Genomic DNA, 18,559 nt, shown 5'->3' with positions numbered 1-18,559 from the left:
TGCGCGCCGAAGGTGCGCCAAAGGTAAGCCCGTCTACGCCCGTCCGCGCCAAGCCCGCGCCCAGCGCCAGACCCCCTGGCCCCGTACCACCAACACCACCCGCATCACTTACGACGCCTCCACCCTCTTAGCCCTTAACCCAGGCCGACTCCCCAACTGCGCCCAAGCCGCTCCTGGACACACCCATGGACCCTTCACATGCATCTCCTGCAAGCATGACGGCACCAAGACCTCCTCTTCATCCACGAACACCAAACAGAGATCTGACCCCAACCACCTAAAATGCATCCTGCTCAACACCCGATCGGTCCACAGACACGCCATCGACCTTTGGAATCTACTAGACACCATCTCTCCGGACGTCGCCTTCCTAACAGAAACATGGATGAACGCATCCTCAGCCCCAGACATCACCATTGCCATCCCGGAAGGCTACAAGATCATCCGTAAGGACCGCATCAAACAAACAGGAGGAGGCATCGCAATCGTCCATAAGAATTCCATCCGCATTTCAACCAGCTCAGACGCCAACCTCGCTAGCGCCGAACACCTTCACTTCCAGATCCACACCGACCCCAAGACCACACTCCGAGGCACCCTTCTCTACAGGCCACCAGGACCCGGTGCACAATTCAGTGAAGATATCACTGACTATCACCCCACATGCCCTCCCCTCCGAGGACTACATACTACTGGGAGACCTCAATTTTCACCTGGAAAAGAGCAACGACAACAACGCCACCACCCTTCTGGACAATCTGGCCAACCTCGGACTCAAACAACTTGTTAACACCCCCACTCACTACGCAGGCCACACACTCGACCCCATCTTCACCTCCAGCAAACATATCTCCTTCAGTCACACCACAGCTCTCCATTGGACTGACCACAGCTGTGTTCACTTTGTCTACAAAAAAACCACAACCCACAACCTTCCTCAACCCACTTTGCGAAGAAACTGGAACAAAATCACCATCGACCAGATCTCATCGCTTCTTCAAAATCCCCCGGCCCACTCTTCGAACGCCAACCAAGCAGCCACTAACCTCTCTCAATGGCTAACAAATAGCGCCGACAACCTTGCACCTTTGAAAAAACGTCAAATCAAACTAGGCAGCAAAAACGCTCCCTGGTTCAACGATGATCTTAAGACATCCAAGAAACTCTGTCGCTCCCTTGTGAAGGCCTGGAAAAAAGACCCAAACACCAACACCAAGGACGCCCTCAAAAACGCCACCCGCACACACCACCAACTGATCCGGACTGCCAAGAAAGCTGCACTTAAAAACCGTCTAGACAACAACGCCCACAACAGCAAGGAATTATTCAACATCGTCAAAGAATTTACCAACCCCTCAGCCAACTCCAACGACATCACTCCCTCTCAAACCCTCTGCGACTCCCTTGCCTCGTTCTTCCACAACAAAATCGCAGACATCCACAACAGCTTCGACAACCAACACGGAGACCAACCCACCCAACTTTCTTCCGTACCCTCACCCCCCTTGAACATCCTTACTGATTGGAACCCAATCTCCACTGAGGACACCATCCGACTGATGAACTCCATCCACTCAGGATCCCCCACAGACCCATGCCCTCACCATATCTTCAACAAAGCTGACTCCATCATAGCACCACACCTCCGAGACGTCATCAACTGCTCCCTCAACTCTGCCACCTTCCCGGAAAGTTGGAAACACGCCGAACTCAGCGCCCTTCTGAAAAAACCCACAGCTGACCCCACCGAACTCAAAAACTACCGCCCCATCTCGCTCCTACCATTCCTGGCCAAAGTCATCGAGAAAGCCGTCAACAGCCAGCTCGCCGCCTTCCTCGAAACCAACAAATCCCTCGACTCCTCACAGTCCGGCTTCCGAGCAAAACACAGCACTGAGACCGCACTCATCACAGCAACAGATGACATCCGAACCCTACTGGACAATGGAGACACAGTCGCCCTCATCCTCCTTGACCTCTCCGCAGCCTTCGACACAGTCTGTCATAGCACCCGGTTACAACGCCTCAGAAACATCGGAATACAAGGAAAAGCACTGGATTGGATCACCTCGTTCCTTACCAGAAGAACTCAGAGAGTCCGCCTTCCACCATTCAAGTCAGAAGCCACTGAAGTCATTTGCGGCGTGCCTCAAGGATCTTCACTCAGCCCCACCCTCTTCAACGTATACATGAGCCCCCTCGCGACCATCGCACGCCAACACAACCTCAACATCATCTCCTACGCTGATGACACTCAACTGATCCTCTCACTCACCAAAGACCCGAACACCGCCAAAACCAACCTACATGAAGGAATGAAAGAAGTAGCCGAGTGGATGAAACACAGCCGTCTGAAACTGAACTCAGACAAAACAGAAGTCCTCATCTTAGGCACCTATCCTTCCGCCTGGGATGACTCTTGGTGGCCAAAGGCCCTTGGAAAAGCACCCACCCCGACGGACCACGCACGGAACCTGGGCATCATCCTGGACTCCTCACTCTCGATGAACAGACAAGTCAACGCAGTTTCATCATCGTGCTTCAACATTCTTCGCATGCTCAAAAAAACATTTCGCTGGATCCCCACCGAAACTAGAAAAACGGTCACCCACGCACTGGTCACGAGCCGCCTGGACTACGGTAACACCCTATACGCCGGTACCACCGCAAAACTTCAGAAAAAACTCCAACGCATCCAGAACGCTTCAGCCAGACTCATACTAGACATCCCGCGTAAAGACCACATTTCTAGTCACCTGAAAAACCTCCACTGGCTCCCCGTCAATAAGAGAATAACATTCCGACTCTTAACCCACGCACACAAAGCACTTTACGAACTCGGACCCGAATGCCTCAACACACGACTTTCCTTCTACACCCCCTCCCGCCAGCTACGCTCCTCCAACCAAGCCCTTGCTGCCGTACCCCGCATCAACAAAACCACCATGGGAGGTAGATCCTTCTCCTACCTGGCAGCTAAAACCTGGAACTCACTCCCCATTCACCTTCGCCTCACTCAGAACCACCTAGCATTCAGAAAGCAACTTAAAACTTGGATATTCGACAAGTAATTCCCCACCCTTCCTCAAGCGCCTTGAGACCCTCTGGGTATGTAGCGCGCTATATAAATTTTTTGACTTGACTTGACTTGACTTGTGAGGTTTAGACTTAATATTATCCAATATTCCTTGGGGAATTACCCAGTATGGGGCAAATCAAATCCATCTATTCCCTGTAGCTGTGACAATTTCTCTGAACAGACCTTGATGCACTTTATTATGTTTTGTGGTTATTACGATGAATGTAGGAAACAGTTTTTATTACCTATTTTGAGGGAAGCACGGTTTATACAAGTCCGTCCCGCTCTTCGTTACCTACAGCTTTTAAATAGCACTAAAGTAATATTTGGGGTCGCTAGTTTTTTGGTTGCTACTACACGTATTAAGTCTAAACAAATGAAGTTAAATGTTCCCTGATATGTGATCATAATTACTGACCATTAGCTGTACCGATGAATTGCACTATCTCATGTAAATATATGAAATTGTTCTCTTAAATGCTTTTTTAAAACTAACTTGTTTATATGTACTGTTTTTAACATATGAATTGTCATTTGTATAATTGTGATGGATTTGCTTTATGATTTTAATTAATCGAATAAAGCTTGTATTGACTGGACTTGACTTGTTCATGCCTCCATAAAGAGCATTATAGTAGTCTAGTCTCGGAGAGACCAGAGCCACTGTTGCTTGTTTCCTGGCCACCGGAGAGAGATAGGATGACATTTTTCTGAGGATCCTGATGATACCACAGCAGGTAGATACAGTCCTGCTGACTTGAAGGTCAAAGGAGAGAGAGGTATCAAACAGGACCCCCAGATTTCTGGCCAAATGAGAAGGGACTGGACAGTCTCCAAGGGAGGGCGGCCACCAGTCATTAGACCAGAGGTCCTGTCTCCCCCCGAAAATCAGGACCTCCGTTTTGTCTCCGTTAAGTTGAAGGAAATTTCGAATCATCCACTGGGAGACTGCTTCCATACATGCTCTAAACTTGGAGGCAGTCTCAGCCACTGACTGGGAAAGGGAGACCAGGATTTGGGTGTCGTCAGCATATGACAACACCTCAAAGCTAAATGATCTTACAACTGAGGCCAGGGGGGTCATATAGATATTGAATAACAGGGGACTTAAGGCAGACCCCTGCGGGACCCCACATTGCAAAGGCCTCGAGGATGACAAAAGTTCACCCATATGAACTCATTGCTCCCTTTGATGGAGGAAGGAGGACAGGAGCCTGAGTGCCGGGCCACCAACCCCTATCTCCCCCAGCCTGGCAACCAAGACCGAGGGCGACAGGGTGTCAAAGTCAAAGGCCGCCGTAAGGTCGAGGAGGACCAGGAGAGTGGTATGGCCCCTGTCAACTTCCGACCGAATATTATTGGCAACGACAGTGAGAGCGGATTCTGTGCTATGAGCACTACGAAAACCGTGTTGGGAAATATCTAGGAGGTTGGAGTCTTCCAAAAAGGCGGTAAGATGGCGATTTAAGTGAGCCTCCAGTATCTTGGCTGGGGCAGGCAGTAAGGAGATCGGACGGAAATTTTTCAGGACTCCAGGGTCCAGAGAGGCCTTTTTCAAGAGCGGTTTAACAACCGCCAGTTTCCAAACGGAGGGAAAAACTCCCTCAGTAATAGCCTGGTTCATCACTTCGAGGAGGGGGGGAACAATCACTTCCCTGCATGATTTCAGAGTTTTTAGAGGGCAAGGATCAAGGGGAGAGCCTGACTTGGTGTTATCTAGTAGCTGATTTAAGCACTCATAGGTGAGAAGAGGAAACTCCAGAAAGCTAAATACTGGATTCACCATCGAGGTGGTGGGCTTGTAGACGGAAGACAAAGGGGCACTGATGTCCAGTTCGGAGTTGAGGAGTTCGAGAGATGAATAGATGTTGGAGATTTTAGTATGGAAAAAAGATGAAATATTATCGCATAACTCCTGGGATTCCACAATTGGATCCGAGTTTTGAGGAGCAGATAGCGAACCGATGATCTTGAAGAGATCTCTCGATTTTAGTGATGCCGTCAGATTGTTATAATGGGCCTTTTTCTCCTCAATTATTGCTGTCTTGTATGCCTTAAGGAGCAGTTTAAGTCGATTTTTCTCGGTAGAATCTGGGTGGGCAGACCATTTCCTTTCGTGTTTCCTGCATTCCCTTCTCAGTGTTCTAAGGCGGTCATTGAACCAGGGCATAGAGGGACTCTTGCGGGCACAGTAGTGCTGTTTGGCAGGGGCCAGAGTATCTACGGCTCTAGAGATGGAGTTTGTCAGTGCTGTAGCGGCAGAGTCTACGTTGGTATCAGGATGAGAAATCAGTCCAGTCAAGTATGGGGCCAGGGTTTCATTGCTAATCTGTTTGAAATTGCGTCTAGTTACCCCTTTCTTAGTATCAGAGAGGAATGAGAAGGAATGGGGGATGTTCAACTCAAAAGGTACTGCCAGATGATCGGACCAGGACAAAGGAATAGGAGTTTCAGTTTTGAGTCTAATATCATTAGAGAAGATGCCATCGAGAGTATGGCCGGCCAGATGGGTAGGACCGGCCACAAGCTGAGTCAGGCCGCAGGCAGCTAGGGAGTCCACCAGGGAAGTAGTATCTCTAGAACTATCATTTTCTAAATGAAAGTTAGGATCGCCCAGCAAGGTGAAGTTAGGTCTATCCAGGAAAGGTTCAAAGAGATTCAATAGGTCCTGGGAAAAAGGGTCTGGGCCCGGAGGCCTATAGCACAAAATGCCAGAAAAGGAAGCTGTAGCAGTAAGGGTGATAGAGAAATATGCTGCTTCACAAGGGTTGGAGGGGGTAGATAGAAAATCCATCCGGCAAGTGAGCGAGGTCTTATGCAATATGCCTAGACCACCCCCTCTGCGCCCGGTTCTATCCATTCTAGACAAAACATAGCCTGGCGGAATGGCAGCGACTAGGTCGGGGCCTGAGGAATCTGATGCACAGGTCTCAGTAATAAAAACCAAGGAAGGCTTCCTTTGCAAAATAAAATCATGAAAGGCAATATTATTCTTGCAGAGTGACCTGGCATTAATAAGAAAGCACAGTTCTTTTAACGCGACAGTACTCTTACAGGCTTTAGTGGCTCCAAGCGGCCTTTCCGGATGTTTTTTCTTATGCACAAGACTACAGCTAGCACATGGTGCATAGTAGGCATCGATGGGGTATAAGGTATGATGACAGGATTTAGACTGAGGTCTAATGGAGAGTATCATATTGAGTGGATATAAGGTACTCCCTACCGGAAGGATGAAGCAAGGAGCAGCCCGCCTGGCCCCTGGCGCGTCCTCAGCACGGACGGGCGCAGACGGGCTTAACTTAGGCGCGACTTCAGCGCGACTTCGGCGCGACTTCGGCGCGCGTCCGCTGTATGCGGAGAAAGACATCACGTCTAAATAGGGTTGTGCCTAAAGGTGGATCCCCGCGTGACCCAGACTGACCAATGGGAGTGGGGACACCAATTGTATGACGTCGCACCCTCCACACAAACGGGAACACCCGGGGTGGAACGGGGCACAGGGCAAGAGAAGCATCAGGTAAGTAAAGGTCTCAGAGCACAGTAAGAAAAAGTAAAATATTAAAATACGGCTATTTTAAAAGCATAGTATTCATGCAACAAAGCACAATGACATTTCCTAGGAGAAGCGTTACAGCCGAGGCATCGTAGTCAGGCACTCAGTGTTAAAGACCAAACAGGCAGAATTCCAGACACCACGCCTAAATAGGGTTGTGCCTAAAGGTGGATCCCCGCGTGACCCACACTGACCAATGGGAGCGGGGACACCAATTGTATGCCGTCGCGCCCTCCACACAAATGGGAACACCCGGGGTGGAACGGGGCACAGGGCAAGAGAAGCGTCAGGTAAGTAAAGGCCTCAGTGCACAGTAAGAAAAAGTAAAATATTAAAATACAGCTATTTTAAAAGCATAGTATTCATGCAACAAAGCACAATGACATTTCCTAGGAGAAGCGTTACAGCCGAGGCATCGTAGTCAGGCACTCGGTGCTGGCACAACTATGTAAAAAAATCCATCTAAATCAACCCATAGCACTTTTGAAACTTTCACAAATCGATCCACTTGTCGATACCATTCTACTGGTTTTTCTCTTAATCTGGGGAAATCATTTGTAAATGATAATATATCCTGTCTACTCCATGGTACATGTACATATCCTCCTCCAGGTATTTCTCTCATAGGGAACTCATTTTCGACTGTCTCTTTTTCTCTGACTGGAAATGCTAATGTGGATTTATCACTAGCCTCCTCTTTCTTCTTTGCCCATTCCACTCTCTATTTATTCCCATCTTCCCATCTTCGTAACAGCACAATTAATTCTTTTATTTGGGTTAATCTTCCGGCAGTATTCATATTTTCAATGTCTTTTTCTGAAAAATCCACTCTATAGGATTTCTGCAATGTTTTATTCTTTGTAAATTCTATTTCAAATTCATTTGCCAAGCCTTCTAACTGATCATGAACAGACTTCGCTTTCCATGTTATGCTTTTACACATGAACATGGGTTCATCATCTTGGTACGTTTTTAGTCTGTCTGTTCCAATTGTTCCAATAATTAATTCTTCCATGTCTACTTTTAATCTCGCTACTTCCAGTATTTTAGGTTCATGCTCTTTTAATTTCAGAGTTTTAATCCAATCACTTAATTCTTGATCTGATGGTCCAACAGGTGTATGTGTTAAATCTATTTTTTCTAATACTCTTTGCAGGTGTAGCAGAATCAGACTATGCTCCAGTTGCATATTTATAGGGTAAACTCTGATTGAAAGTGAAGTCAGGCGGATTTACATTATTGGTTCGTCTGATTTCTGACACATCTGGATAAATATTTCCTCTCACTTTTTGGAAACTCTGTTGCAAAGGTATTGTCAAACTTGGTTCTTTTATGCTTTGGTTTTCAAACACAGGAATTACAGGTCCTATCGTTACTGGGACTGTTACTGCTTCTATGTTTTTCGTAAGCTCTTGTATCTTTTCTGTCAATGCATTTGTAGTCCGTATATATTCAGCAGTACTTGCTTGTCCTTCAACTCGTTTCTCTACCCTATTTACACTTTCTCGCTCATTAATTTGCTTTGGAGTACCAGTAAGTCTTTGTTCTGTTATTGAAGTACTCTGATTATATCTCATTTCTACTCTTTCTGGTACATCTCTAAAATTAGAAAATTGTCTTGGGGTTTCATTAATCCTTTCATCTAAGGGTGGAGCATTAGGCGTAGTCCATAATGAACCTGGTTGATATGGTGGCGGTCTCCTATTAAATATTTCTTCTAGCACAGAATCCTCTGATTCACTGTCACCATAACCTTCTCTCCCTGTTTCTACGTTTTTCCTCTTTTTCGTGCATTTCCGCCCTTCATAATCATCCACTAATCTGACTGGATACATGCCATCACACATGTCAGCATTTTTACATCTACGCATTCTACTCTCATGTGTCTCTCCCCATACATTTCGAAATCTATCTCTTGGTCTGATATCTCCTTTCAATCTTTCGCTTCCTAATTCATGCATCTCATCCTCCCATTCAACTAAAGCTTCAAACTGAGTTGGTCTAGATCTTGGGTCAAGATTCATCATCTTTTCTCTCAAATTTCTCAAAACTGCCACATCAAAAGATCCTCCTTCCGGGAACGCTAACACACCATCATTTCTGGTATATCTCACCCAATTCTCTAACCAAACACACGTATGGTAATCATATTTTGACAACATATAGGAAGCAGGCGTTTTCGGCGGAGGAAGTAATTTTTCCTCTCTTGTGACTATCGCTTTGTCCTTCACAAACACATTTTTCATTTTCTTAAACCATGAAGGTTTCTTCTTTTCCTCTCCGTAATAGTAATCCATTTTTCTATAAATTCCCTGTCTTTCAAAAGATCGCGTACTTCCCTGTTGCTGTTCTGTAACACCAACTTATCACAGCGCGTTTCACACTAGCGTACCAATTAGAACAAGATACGTCTCCTTAGTGCTTAACCAATAGTTTAGCTGCTTTTCGTGATGCACCAATCAGCTCTTTGCCCTGTCTTGGTCACGAGGACCAATCCCAGGGCGTCACTTTTGACGTCACCAGCGCTCCGGCTTCTGCAGCGCCGACTGACCCCTCCTTTACAAGATTTTTTCAAGAAGCCGTATTTACAGGACATTTGACAAAATCGGTTAGTAACTTACACAAAACAACTCCATTCGTCTGTTTCGCTAAATAAAGTGATAGAATTTTCTCAATCGCACAAGTATTCTGTATTTCCAGTAGACAGCGCTTACCTCTTCTCTACCACAGAAATGTTACACTCACCAATAAAGTAGAACCACTTCCTCTACTTTACCCTTCTCACAAGCTCAGGTTAAGCTCTATCACTCTCCCAGCATTAAGTTTTAAGTCAGGATACACAATGATCCCTATACTTGAAAGCCAAGATTTTATAGACTGCCCTTGCTATACATTTTCCCTTTCATACGGAAAGTCCCTAAACCAGTGATGTACGACAACACCACTTGTGATATACGACGATACCACCGCAGTATACGACGATACTACTTTTTGAAACAGACTATGCGATGTTCTGACTTCATTGCCACACTTCCTCTGCCTGCAGACCGAGTGACCAGCTTCACGCAATACTCGGAAGCCTTTTCAGGACTACATACAACGTAATACGAACTCAATAGATGTTAGTCATAATTTTATATATCAAAACCCTCATATAACACCTTATACATAATCCTAGCTAATTCTATAGCATCGATGTTGCAGCCTCATGCAATACTGTCCATGCCTCGTCTCTCAACTGTGATTTTTGTTCTTTCAAGGCATTTTTATAGGCCCGTCTTGCCTGCCCTATAGTGTGCCCATTTCTGGGAGATTTGTGTATCTCTAATTTTAACTTTGAATAAGCCTGGGCGCACTTTGTATTAAACCATCCTTTTGTATTCCTGTTTTGGACAAAAAGAGCCTCCTGGATGGCGTCAGTGATGTGTTGAAATGAAATAAGGACTACTTCATGTGTGGCATTCTCCTCTAGGCAAGCCGCAAAGGCAGACTTAATCTTACTTATTACATCCCTTAAAATTTTGTGAGGATCCACCAACGTCCAACGTAGGGAATAACCAGTCTATTCATTAACACGTTTTGGGGGGGTATTTGCCCTTAAACTCATGATGTGTTGACCGTTTTATATGTGAGATAGACACACTCGATAGAAAATGGTCACTCAAGTGAATACAATGGGTGTTAAAAGACTTGACCCTGTTACAATAACTGTTTGAAATCAGGATATAGTCTATTGTTGTCGAGTAACCTCTTCATTTGAAACTGCTTTTAAAAGGGGAGGGAGAAACACATATCTCGTTAGCAAAACCAAGGTTGTGGCCAGACATAAATTCATTATGTTGAATGCGGGAAGTGAGTGTCGCTAATCTCCTCATCAATAGTAAGGCCACATACTTCCATTCCATGATTTCGCCACAGAGAGATATTAAAGTCACTCCCCATATGGTGAACACGTCCCCATCAAATTTGTTTTCAATTGTCCTCAGGTCACATTAATTTTTTCTCATCTTCACAATTTGGTCGGGCAAGGCGTTATTGTAGATGTTTATCAATACAATACAGTGTTTTTTATCCATACCCAATGATATTACATGATAATAACTCTCAGCGAATTTCATTTAAATTTTTCTTACTATTAACAGATTTGAAACGTAGGTCGACAGGGAAACATCTTTTACCACCCAACTTTTACCACGCAGTGCCTTTACGACGCAACTTTTACAACGCAAACCATTACAACGCATTGCGCTGGGGGGCGCTCTAGGATAGGGAATAGGTTTAATTTACTATCCAACACCTTCCCTACTATCCACGGGGACTGGAGTTGGAATAGTAAATTAAACTATTCACTATCCAGCGCCCCAAAGCACTATGCGTTGTAAAGGCATGCGTTGTAAGGGCATGCGATGTAAAAGCATGCGTTGTAATGTCATACATCCAGGTCGACAAACCCCCTTTTGCCCTTCCATGATTCCCACCTACAGATGCAGTATGAAAAGTGCGATAGCCATTTATATGAACAGGGTCCTTTACCCAAGTCTCTTGAAAACACTTAACTTGTGACTTTGATATAAAGTTGCACCACAGTGTATTTGTTAACTTTGTACGAATTCCTGCAACATTCCAACACACTATGTTGGTTTCGTCAGTGTCCTCTTTATCTTTGGCTGGTTTAATCCTGCGATAACTTGGGAATCCTTCTTACTACGACGTCTAATCTGAGCTCTATCAGCCAAATAGGGCAATGTTGGTAACTGATCCCCTAGGGTGGTATCAGATGTTTATTTTTAGGGGTAACAGACTTTTGATGAAGCTTAACACCACTTACTGTATAGCGTTAATTTATAACTTCTTGTTATTGAGTGCCTTAATTCAGTCAGTCTATAACGTCCAGATTGTTTACGCTATCAAAGCCATTAGTTAGTGATGCATTATACAGGGCATAAGCTTCAGTTTGATAGAGCCTACTCATATTGCTGTTGGTCCCCCCCATTGGTGGTTGGTAAAAGTAACCCAATGGGATGATATTTATCTCCTAGGGGCTAATAGTATGACTACCTGCTCTTTCCATGATTGTTCGCACCAAATGGGGAGACCTAAATGTTAGCACTACACAATCTCCTCCCAATATTTTACGGGTCTTACCTACCCAGACTATTCTTCGAGCCATCTTAAATTCACCGAAAAGGGCATCGGTTAGTCCTATCTGAGTACTTAGCCAATGTATAGATTTATTTCTTAGGGCAGTCCAAGATTCCTCTTCGTGGTCTAAAAGTTGGGGGACATTAGTTAACTCCACTTTATAGGGAGTGACTTCAGGGGGGAGTTCTAATGATTCTAGATTTGTTTGACAGGGGATCCTGTTATTACGTGGCCATTCAGGTTTAGACTGATTATTTAAGAGAGATATATTGTTCTAGGCTGTCTTCAGGGAGATTTTATAGGTCTCACGGTTACTTGTATTACCATAACCATATTGGCCTCCGACCCGGGATGGGATTTCCTCCCAGACATATCTGATTTATTCCTTGGGTTCCGCTGGTTTCCCTGATTTTGCTCTCTGTGGGGCCCTGGGTGGATATTTTGCCTCTTTAGCGGTCTAGCTGTTTTGACTGGGATGCACTATCGAGTCTAGGCCTTAGTCAGTCAGGGCTCTTGGACGTGTCGATGCAGCTATTAGTGATTTCATTTCTAAGGTGTTTCTCTATTGAGACCTCTAAAATGTTTGTTGTCTCTCTGTCAAGGTTACCAGGGCACCCTTTACTATACTCTCTAGGCCCTCAATCTGTTTGGCTAGCTTCTTCAGATCATCTTGTGGGCTATAAGACTCCGTAATAGATCATGATCTCTCATGTGTACCTTCATTGGGTGTATACAATGCTTTTCTTACACTTTATTACCCTCTTCCATGGCATATTGCTCGCAATTTTTTTATTTATTTGGCCCCCTTGTGCTATCCCGTTAACTCCAGTTGGATTTCTGGGCCACTTTGAGGGGGGTTGGGTGTCGGTATCTTTATCACTAACCCATAATCTATCTGATATATTCTGCACACAACCATTTTTTACTTTGAACATCAGCTCCTTCAGATAATCGAAGCCCCTCTCTATAAATAATGTCTAAGCACTCACTTATTCCCTTGGGTTCTACATTTAGAGTCTCCACATTTAAAGTCTCCTCCGCAGTTAATATCTGTTTTTCAATCACCCCCATTGCCCCCGTGAGGTAGGTTAACAAAGATCAACGAGAGGCTAGCTTGGGTGCAAGTTTTGATGGAGGCATCTTTTCAAGTTCCGCTTTTCTTTTCCCCCATTATTAAAACTTCAAAATGTGGAAAACCAGCTCACTCCATTACAGATGGTCCTCTTATTAGTATGCTGTTATAGGGGGGAGATTACAACTACCTGTGTCCCAGAGCCACGTACTTCAAAGAATAAGAACCCAAATCAGTAATGTAGTTTGGGTCACTTTTAGGAGTTTAGAATTATCAGCTCTCTGCAGCTTTGAAAAAAGTCTTTGGGGAGCGCTCCCTTTGAGTACTCACCAACAGGTGTTCTTAGGAGCTGCTGTTTTTTGTCCTCCACAAGCAAGAGTGGTGGCCCAGCCCAGCCTAGGTTGGTGTAGGTTGGGCTAAGACGGGCCCGTCTTGGCCTGGGCCGAGCCCGGGCACGTCCTGTGCCCCAGGACCGCGCCTCAGTACGTATGGCATTCTAGCACCCACTTCACTGGCTGGCAGGGCAGGGACCCGATGCAAAGTGCTCCGTGCAGGTTTTAAGGTCCGGGGCCCAGGGGTCGGGTACAAAGTGCTGGTTTGTCGGTCTCCCGCGCTGCAGGACCACATCTCAGTACTTATGGCGTTCCAACGCCCTCGTCACTGGCCGGCAGGGCAGGGACCTGATGCAAAGTGCTCCATGCAGGTTCTAAGGTTCGGTGGCCAGGAACCGGGTATAAAGTGCTGGTTTGTCGGTCTCCCACGCTGCAGGACCACATCTCAGTACTTATGGCGTTCCAACGCCCTCGTCACTGGCCGGCAGGGCAGGGACCTGATGCAAAGTGCTCCATGCAGGTTCTAAGGTTCGGTGGCCAGGAACCGGGTACAAAGTGCTGGTTTGTCGGTCTCCCACGCTGCGGGACCGCGTCTCAGTACTTATGGCGTTCCAATGCCCAAGTTTCTGGCCGGTGTAGCGCGGCTGGGCCTGGGTGGAACTAGGTCTGAGCAGCGCTTAAAGAAGAGACACGAGGCAACCACTTTCGCTCTCATGGCAGGAAGACCCCGAGTCGAGCATATTTACGAAGAAAAACGAGAACCTCTGACAAAATACAATATATGGCTAACAATCAGTTTAGGGGAGAACCTCGGAGCATACCGATTTCACTATTTCTAAAAGACATGGCAGTATTAATATAATTAAATATAAGGCAATATTATGTGTGTTTATTCTCTTCTGGTGTTATTATTAAGGGTTTTATCTACTTGTTTGCTTTTTCGTTATGTATTAAAGGGTGTGCTGACGAAACACTGATTACATTTTTCCAATTTGACGCATACTTATGTATATGTATGTATCGAGGAGAATGCTGAGAAAAAAGTTATAATGTCCTTAGCTCATATATCCAAGAGCTTGCTGACAAAACTCTGATTACATCCTTTCGTTATGTCCTTTTAGTAAACTGATACACGGATTATCTTAAAGCTCCCTCTGTAATCAAATGAATGCACTATGATGGAATTTAGACAGCATCCCATGTTCCTCATATATTCATGAATATAAAGATGGAAAACAAAGAACACCCATAGCTAATGATTTATTCCCAGGTCTACCGGGAAGTATGTCTTTTATATCACAACCTCCATTTAAATACCTCACCAAAATAAGAGCTGGTAAGCTAGCTCCGGGTGTGCATGCGCCTGCTGCAGAGGTCTCCATGCACTTGCAGCCTGGAATAGCAGTAGACTAGCCCAATGGGAATCAGGCAGTTCCAGTACTGGGCAGTTCTCTGGTGCCTGCCTCGTGGGATTCCCTGGTATTCTGAGGGCTTGCAGCATTCCTGGCTGCTGCAAGCAGCTGTGAATTACTTAACAGCCGGCTAGTGTTTCTATGGACAGCCATCTTGTCCTAAAATAGTATTTTACCACAGGGCCTGTAGGCATTCTTCGAGAATCATGAGTGCCTTTCATGTTGTGACGTGGTTTTGATACAGTTAGGCTCCTGGCTCACCCATCAACATTGCAAGCAGGGCTAGCCTTTGGCATTGGGTAACCGGGCGCCGATCTTCAGAGGGGTGCAGGAGTGGCTACAACAGCTGAGCCTCCCTCTAACCTGGGGCTAGAAAGAAAAGTGTAGTAAACACACTGTTCTAAGTCTGTGTGTCTTTCTCCCTTCTTTCGCTCCCCCTCACCTTCCCCTACTTTCTCAACACACTGACAATTGAAGATGACAAGTGCGTACCTTGTGCCAAGTTTTATTTCGCCCAGGGCTTTGTTTGAGCAGAGAACAGCAGCTCTGATTGCAGGCCTTGATACTGCCATGATGACAGACAGAGAAATATGTGTGAAGAGAAATTTCGAAATCAACACAAGATGTTTTAATTAATGAGGCTCGTAAAGTTAAGCTGAAATGCGATGTTTTCTGTTTTAAAAAACATATTAGGAGGAACTACTACACCTGTCAACATCGAAAGTAAAGAATTCAAATCATAATTAAAAAGAAGGTGGTTTCCTTCAAGCCAGCAACAGCTACAGCATTCGAGGGCTTCCCCACGCAAATTAACTGACCCGAGCCAAGACAAATCATTGATTCAACATGTTAATTCCCATACTTCCCTACTTGGTGTAAATCTATTCAGCTCACTGCTTTTGAGCAATGTGCTTTTAAATTGGTTCCCACGGTGGTCTTGAAGGGGATAACAATGTAGGCATCACTGGACTGTAGGTGACAGATCCCATGGGACCGTAATTCCAATGTGGCCTCATGAGTTTTTTCTTCCTTGGACCTTTCGGGTACTGCACAACCGGTCCCACTGTACCGAGAATTGAAAGCAGCCTATAAAAAGAGGGGGTGAGCAGACCGTGGCCCCACGACCATTTTCTGTAGGTAAAACAAAGAAACAATCATTAGGGGCGCAGGCACTGTGGTACTGACTATCGGCACAGTGGTACTCAGTGGGGCCCTCCTTAAATCCTTTAACTATTAACTGTCCGTCCGGCAAATTCCACAATTCCAGTCGGTCAGTATAGCACAGTCAGTGACACTGTGTGACACTCTCTGGCCTACGGCCATCTGACAGCAGGAATCCCTTGTCACACTTGCATGCATTGCTGAACCATTCTAAAGGCCCACGTCCAATGAACCTGGCTTGGCAGGACCCCAGGTGTAAACACAGGGAGCAAAGGTGCCAACCGTTTCCTCAACAAACCGCGGCTGAATAATAACCCATCTAGTGCCTGTACTGTTCCTTCACATATGTAGACAAAATTGCTGTTGTAACTAATTACTCATAATATGGCAAGGGTCACACCAGTCTTCAAAAATAATTACACCAAAGGGGTACGGCTTTGCATATGTTTTCCTCCCACACCACACATTCGTAGCATCTGTTCTCTTCTGGAGGACAGCCAGCAATCCATAGAGCAGCATGCATGCAAACATGGGCCACATGTTTAGTTGTCTAATTCACTGATGGAGGCTACATTTATTTTGGCTACATTTATTTTAGTTTGCTGAACTATTTTCTGTGCCAATTCTACCCTGCCCACAATTCTTACAGGGGCAGGTGGGCACCCACCATTCAGGGGCCCAATTCATTTACAGGCCGATAAATATCTTTGAGATATGGGAGGCTTAGGGGCCTGCGGGTGAGTAGGGGGCAAATCATTTTGTGTTACACCACTGATTTCCAGAACTACTAGCTTGACATTATGCAATCAATGTGCATGGGGAATAGAAAGCACACACATCACATGGTGACTGGTCCAATGGTTTATTGCTTTTTCCAAAGAAAAGAGGTAATTTCATAGCATACTTTTCTGATGAAAATTTTAATTGCCTACACCGTTCACATATGAACTCTGATTTGTTCAGTTTCTGAACACGTTGCCTAGCGTCATGGCGCCTACATTTTATATGGCCTTTCACCTAAATACTGTTCAGAAAACGTTGGTTTAACAGAAAGCCATGGCGTTCAGTGCAGACAAGAAAGGGGCAGCCTGTATACATCTTTGTGAGCCCAGCGATTTCCAGGAGGAAATAATAAAGGCAGGCTCATATGCAGGCCAGGGTGTGTGCACTGTGCAGGCGTGACGTCGTGCTGTAATTGGTGGTGGTGGCGGTACATCGTGCATGGGAGCAATCTTAGGCTGTGCCAGCAACACTTTTGATCCCCTAAGTTCTCAGTCTCTAGTGCTGCGCAACAGCTCTGATGTTATGTAATTTTTAAGTGTGTTATGCTGCAGGTGTTATTTATTAGTAATGCTATGTTTTGGCCTATTATGTTATGTTATAGACCCATTTGCAGAGCGCCTTTGGGGACTTATAAATGTTTAGCCATGCAACACTTGCTGTTGCACCAAGGATATTGTTCATGTTTTTCCGAGAGAGAGATCAGAGTTTTGTTTAATGGAAGTTTTGACTCATGGAAAGGTAGCACAGAAGGCTAATGTGCCTGCTGCAAAGAACATGTACCTGATGCAGAGCACAACATGCTGTAAATAGGTCAGTGGGTCACTGCATTTGTCATACAAATCATTTTGTCACTTGCCCGTAAGTAAAAATCCTAACATACAACAGTGAGCTATTGAAAACTGCAAGGTAAAAATTGTACCGTTATGTCCCCCCCCCCCCCCCCCCCCTCCCCAGTCTTTGTTTGACTACCCCAATGTCTGGAAAATAAATTGTTATAATTTTTATTTCCAGCACCTGGTAAAGCCTGACAAGTGACAACCTCAACCTTTACCAAAATTTTTGGACAATTTTTGGAGAAAGAACAAGAGGCCCCAACCTCCTTGCTGCTCTTTCATCCCGGCTACGACCCAGCAAACAACCGTGTTCAAGGTAAGGAAACTGATGATATTTTTTGTAGCTTGGAGTTAGGGCTATGTTTGTGGTCACTGACTCTACATGGTGGTTGGGGTGGGTGCACATTCTCAACATTGTATAGTGACTGGATGGAATTTACTAATACTGAGCCTACCATTAGCCCTGTGCTTTGGGCAATAACAGTTATTATAGGCACTATCTATCCTTCCCTTGTTAAAGGCCCTCAAATAATGTCTGTTTCAGTGCCACTATGGCACACAGAGGAAGCAGCCAGTCAGGCTATATTTTTTACCTATCCTGTTGTCCAAAGGGGAGCGTTATGTAGGAGAGTAGGGTCTGCTTTCCTATGGTCACCCCATTTTTTTGCTTTTTGCTTCACTGGTTTACAACTTAGAAAGGTTGTGCTCCTTCTAATCAGACCCACAGCCCAGCTGTTCTCTCTTTAAATTCACACAATGTACTTTAGGTGCATTGCCAATTGGGTATTGGGTCACTCTTGTGAGTCCCTGTATAGTGTACCATAGGTACCCAGGGCATAGGTGCACCCAAGGCCTACCAGGGGCTGCAGCATGTATTATGTGCCACCCCTGGCTGGCCATTCAAATGAGCTGTTGCAGCTATATTGCTGTCCTGAACAAGATATATGTATTTGTACTGAAATTTGATATTATTGCACCAAATCTTATACGTTGTACTTTGACTATTGACAGGCTTCTTTCATATTTGTGGAGAAGTGTGGCTCACTGGTTAGAGGAGGCAGACCTGGAAGCAGAGGTCAGCCCGGGACCAGGGTTCAATTCCCGGCTCGGCGGGGTCTTGAGTCCTAAAATGTCCATGAACTCGACAATTCTCGCTCCGGTGCCTACTCGATTCACGGGTTCACACTCTACG

The 18,559-nt window shown here is 45.4% G+C and overlaps 1 long non-coding RNA gene across 2 annotated transcripts in view; it reads left to right on the top strand.

Annotated features, from left to right (window-relative positions):
* LOC144754885 (uncharacterized) overlaps positions 1–18,559 on the top strand; it is a 72,993-nt gene that overhangs the window by 33,788 nt on the left and 20,646 nt on the right. For both annotated transcript variants that reach the window (XR_013594778.1, XR_013594779.1), the window contains one exon: positions 17,546–17,683. This is a non-coding gene — a long non-coding RNA (uncharacterized LOC144754885). The remainder of the gene's footprint in view (positions 1–17,545; positions 17,684–18,559) is intronic.

Source organism: Lissotriton helveticus, chromosome 5_1, assembly GCF_964261635.1.
Source record: "Lissotriton helveticus chromosome 5_1, aLisHel1.1, whole genome shotgun sequence".
Lineage (NCBI taxonomy): Eukaryota > Metazoa > Chordata > Amphibia > Caudata > Salamandridae > Lissotriton > Lissotriton helveticus.
This window is presented reverse-complemented; position numbering and strand designations above follow the sequence as displayed.